The following is a 6,094-nucleotide window of genomic DNA, read 5'->3' on the forward strand; positions in this document are numbered from 1 at the left end:
GTTGTAAGTAATCGCGTAAGGTTTTAGGCAGGGGAGCTTGATGCACCTCATTCTCATCTTGAAGTTCCTTAGCCAGATGGCGAGGTTGATTTGCAGCCATAATTTCTACTACCTTAGAGGATCTTAAGTGGTGTCTAATCCAGTGATGGATAAGCAACCCTTCGACTAATCCTCATTCGCTCAAAAGACATGAAGTGTTGTCATATACCCACTTGGGCATGAAACATTCTAGATCCTTCTAGTTTTAAACAAACTACTCCTAAAATAAAAATTCAGAAACTTAAAAATCCAAGAAAAAAGAAAGTGAAAGAGGAGAGCTAACTGTCCTAGAGGAGGGGGGGTGAATAGGACTATGCATGCCAAATAAAAATTCAAACAACAGATACAATGAATGAATCAGAATAAATCATTGATCTCAATAGCAGTAGTATTGAGAAATTAATTCAAACTTTGTTTATAGGACAACCTTACACCAAAAACAAATGTTTTAGGTAGGACAATCTGATTTCATGAATGTAGTAAGGATCAAAATCACAAACTAAGCAAGAGCTATCTATTACAAGCATTCACCACACAACCAAATTACAATCATTCACCACATATACAGGAATTTAAATCATTCACCACAATCACCAGAAGTTATAGTGGTTCGGTGTGTACACCAACTGTTCTTAAACAGCCTCACCTACTCCACTCCCAATAATCACAACCCACGTGATATTGGCATTCACTAATAATCAAGGTTTTCACAGGTTCACTTTAAAACCTATACAGTTGTGTTTTCAAATGGACTATCACAAACAAAGCCCCACGCTGAGATTTTTTGGCTATCTCAGTCAAAACCAATATAGATATTTTCTGGATATCTCAAGAAACCAAAAACAAAAAATACAGTATGATACTTATCATACTTATTGAAGACTTGCTTGATGTAGCCCGTAGAACCGCTTCATTTGATGTAGAACGTTCAATGTCCAGTAATACAATCAAGGGTTTTAGGTTCTAATTGATTTTAAATTAGATCAACCCTTAGGCTACTTGTTTGAGTCCTTTAGATCTCAAAAAGAAGAGTGATTACTCTCTTTTAAAAAATAAGATTCATAAACTAGAAATCAAATAATCAAAACAAAATCTATAAATATAAATTTAAAATACTGCACAATAGCTTGATGATATGGGGACTTCTCTCTTTCTTAATGGAGGCTTTTCCTAGCTTGAATTAATTAATTTAGAATGATAGAAGGCCTCCATTTATAAGCTGAAATTCGGTTACTTTGACTCGTCTAAGGTCTCCTTCGACTCGTCTAAGATTCAACAAATTTTCAAATTTTTGGCACGATCGGATAAAACCGTTCTTCGACTGGTCGAGGGCCCTGTTCGACTGATCGAGCATTGCCTTCGATTGGTCGAGGGAGCAAAAAATTAGTTGCTAGACTTCGAGTCGAGCCCCCTTCAACTAGTCGAGCACCCTATCGACTGGTCAAGAAACCACCAGAATTATCCGTTTTTTGAGTTTGAATCTTGGACTAGTTGAAGTTATTCTTAGACTGTTCAAACTAAGGCTTGGACTAGTCGAAATAAGGTTTGGACTAGTCGAACTAGAGCCTAATAAAAGTATAAAACCCCGTATAAGTTTAGCATGTGAAAGAACCCAACCCTAAAGTCTTTCTATGGTCATTTATATTTGACAAAGCTGGACATTGAAGTGTATAGAACAAATCTTCTACTTGAAGGTGGAGCTTAATCTTCTACTAGTAGTAGACCTTGAGTATTTTTAGCTTGCATTATCCACATCTTGAACTTGTTCTTGCACTATACAAACTTCATGGTTCATTCTTGAAGAAGAACTTTCCAGCAATTGAAATTGAACTTGAAGGTGAACTTTCCATCACTTGAGGTTGAACTTGAACGTGAATTTTCTGTCACTTGTCGGTGAACTCTCCATCACTTAACAGTGTTTTGTCTCAACGAAATTTGACAAAATAAAAATGTGCACAACACTTAAAATCACAAACGTGGGCACAACACTAACAGAAAGCTAGAAGGATATTACTAAAGAAGAATCTCTAAGTTAGATGCTACAAAATAGAAAAATCCAATGATTTCAAGACCTTCTGTTCCAACATAATTATTAGCATTCTAACCCTCAATGATTCCAATTATCATGATGGGAAACGGACCCTAGAAATAGTCTAGGGTGTTTGGACTTACATCTGGCTACGTGCAAGGATGAACTTGTGAAACCCACTAACATCAACTCATCTAGGTAACCAAATATGAGAAATGAGATCTTTTCAATAAATTGAATTTCATGAAAATAAAACTTCATATCCCTATATTTTGAGGTGCAATGCTTATGACAGAAAAACTAGAGAGTTACAAGTTAAAATAGATTATCAATTCCATAAATCGGACAAGCTTAAGGTGAGAATGCTATTAAGCAAACTCATGTTTATAATATACAACAGGTAAGAACATACTTTTCAGCACATCTTGGAGAGTTCCAAAATATGTTATAAATTAACAGCACTAAAGGACGTCTTATAGTTCATCTTGCACTTCTCTCCCTTCTGCCATGATTTAACCCATTTGACATCACTTATAACACAAAAAAGAAGAAATGGACCTTAAACAAGTTGATGGCACATGGTGCATAGGTAGAAGAGAGATTGAGGCAACGAGGAATAAGAGTTCTTATTTGACATCCTCATCTCATTATAATAAGGACACTCGAAAAAGGTGGAGAGGTTTTAGGAGTAAGAAAAAGAATGATACCGTAGATGACAACTCGTAGCCCAAGGTAATGCGAGATAAGATAGTCCTTGTTACTTTAGCATTATGAATGAATACTTTAATAAATAGTGCACCAAATATTAGAAATGACTTACAAAACAAGGTAAAAGGTCCCACACGTTTATTTCAAGTCATGTTTTCATTGCTAAGGTGGATGTTGAGATGAAGATTCTGACAACATCTCCCCCTACATCGAGGGCATGCACGGGCCTCATCGGGCATTGACATTTAGGAATTTTGGCAACATCTCCCCCATATAAGGGATATGCATAGGTCTCATTGGGCATTGGTGCTAGATGTAGCATCCGATGATTTATAGAGCATATAGAGTATGAAAATGGCAGAACCGCCGAGAACCAATGCAAACCAAATGAGAACCGAGCTTGACGAACAAATTCCGAGTGTAAAACATGTGCAAGGGAGAAAACTAGAGTGGGAGTTGATGCACTCTAAGTGAGCGCAAGTGCCCTTTAGAGGGGTGCTACTATGGTGCCAACGCCCAACCCGAGCACTAGTAGGGGTGTTGGCACTCAAGGCTAGGCGCTTACACCCTAGTTGGTGCTCATCCAGGGCCACCTCCAAAGTACACTAGCAGGGTGTCATGCTCGGGTGTGTGTTGGCAAAGGTGTAGGTGCTCTCCCAAGTTTGCTCGGGTTTCTCCCAATTTTCTTTGAGATTTACCTTTTTGGGTAAATTGCGATAAATATAAAAAGTCCTTAGTGATGCGATTATAGGGTATTTCTAGGCAACTTTGGCAGGAAACCTCCACCACGTGGCGTCTTATGATTGGCTCAAGTGGTGCCAAGTGACAGTTGTAGTGCACTAATGGTAGCGGACGAGTGGAAACTAAGTTGATTCAGAGTTTACTTGAATTCAACACTTAGGCAAGAACGCTCGATTTCGGTATAATCGCCATGTCTCCTTCGTTATAACTCTTATTCGGATGATTCCAGGGCCATTGAAAAGATAACTCAAAGGGCTATAAAACCATCCTAAAATGAGGGGCATTAACCCTAAATGGGTCCAATGACCAATGAAAATGACCACAAAGTGATCGCAGGGTGTGAATCTCCTCAACTCTTCAACTGAGTTTGTGGGCTCTGAAGAGAAAGTCATAACTTCTTCGTTCTAGTTCAAATTAGGCTGATCTTGAACTTTCTAGAAAGTTCTTTGAATGGCCTTCAAATCATCATAATAATCTCTTGGGTCTTAGACTTGTAACCTGGAGTTTAGGATTTGTTTCCCTTAAAACACAATGAGGTCCTAAGGTAATATTTGAAATTGCATATGGTTTTGGGATTCAGCTTATATTTGGCTTATCTTAACTCAAAATAAAGTGATTTCAGGTTCCTTGGAAGGCAATTTTAACAACCTTTCCAATGGATCCAGTCTTATCTCGTTTCGATTTCGTTTGACCTTCCGTCCGTTGGTTTGAAATTGGGTCTAATCCAGATGATTTTTTTATGATGTTAACATAATAAAATATATGAGTTATGCATCATTAATAGAAAGTCTTACACACACACACACACATGCACGCACGCACAAAATCTCATCGATGATGGAAGCGAGCTCATACCTTGCTACGAGGCTTCATTCTAGATGATAAGGTAGTTGATAATTTATTATGATGATATGAATGCAAGTTTCTTTTCCAACAACAAAGAGCATCGTCCAATGTAAACATATAAGTTTTGAATTTCTTATGGGTGCTTGAATATGAGAAATTACATATGTAGCATTTTTTTTATTACGCATGTGCATATAATATTATGTTTTAGCATACACTTAAATAGGGATAAGATTTTGTCATCTTTATTTCATCTTTATCAAGGGACAACCTATCCCATTTATATTCTACCTCTTCGAGATAGGCTACCTTATTTTTCTTAGTTTTTTTTTTAAATGAACCCCCACCACACACACCCCTCCACATGGGCACTCGAACCTAGGACTCCGATGTTAAAAGGCAGAGTGGCTACTACTGAGCCATGCAACGAGACCCTTATTCTTAGTTCATGTGTACAAATAAGATATACAAACCATTGATAAGTTTTCTGCCCTGGACAACTACTGTCTTACCCAATTTTTGTTACATCCAAGCAAACTGCTTGATATTAAATCTAATTTATGCTTGGTCTAATTGACGACAAATCATTGTGTTGTAGCCTAATTCTGGTCAAGCCGATTAGGAAAGGAAATGTGTCAATACAGTAAAGATATAACATGTGATATATCTTTCAGGGAGTGCAGCTGAGATATCAGGAAGCCAATTTCGTTCGAGGAATTAAAGATTGAAGTTTCTTCACTTCAGAGTTCAAAGGAGACTTGGAAGTACACCTAAGGAGACAAAAAACTTGAGAAATTACTAACTTCATCTCACCGGTATTGTGATAAGTCTAACCTTGGCTGTAACAGATATAACAATCTAAAGTCTAAGACTTCTACTCATACTTTTTTAAAAGGAGAATCCTCGAACTCTAAAGTAAAAAACTCTAAAAGGGAACGAGTTTGATCGCGAGAAGAATATCTTCCAAAATAAAATAAAAAACACTTCCAAGAAGTTTCTAAAGAGAAAAACTTTGCAACAACCAGATATATCAAAGGAGAGAAATTAACAATCCTCCTCTTGTTGATAAAATTGTAGACTTGCTCAAAGAGTTGTTGAAAGCCAACTCAAACAAGAAAGGAGTAAACAGGAATAGGAGAAATCCTAATTTCCAAAGACATAAAAAAGAAAGAGACCCTCCAAAGCCTATATAACAGCCCGAAATTTCACGGCCAAAGTTTATACTCGTGTCCAAGAAAACTGGATGTTAATAATGTATAAACCTAGATGCTTTAAAATTACACCCTTCTTTTTTTATTCGGTTTACATCCAAATACACTCATGAAGGTAACATTTACAAGAATAACATTAACTATATTGATTATATTTCATCAGAGTAAAAAGAATAATCAAATGCCTTCTCATTGGAACCTTATTACATTTCTCGAGTTTGCAGTGGCAGGATAAAACTAAATCATAAATTGTCTTCTCATTCTTTCAACATAATCTTCCTTAGGGAGAATGTTCACTAGGTTTTCAATCTATACGTCACCTGCATAATCTGTATGGTTGGGAGAGGGTCAATGCCCCACTCATAGTGATGGTTATCCTTTAAGATTAACAGTAATTCAAGAGATTCATGAAAGCAAGATAAATGTTCTGATACGTTAAGTATTCTACACTACAAGATGTATTAATGCACAAGCAATCTATATGAGAAATATGCCTAACAAAGTATATGCAATGTATCAC

This window comes from Magnolia sinica, chromosome 5 (genome assembly GCF_029962835.1).
Source record: "Magnolia sinica isolate HGM2019 chromosome 5, MsV1, whole genome shotgun sequence".
Classification (NCBI taxonomy): domain Eukaryota; kingdom Viridiplantae; phylum Streptophyta; class Magnoliopsida; order Magnoliales; family Magnoliaceae; genus Magnolia; species Magnolia sinica.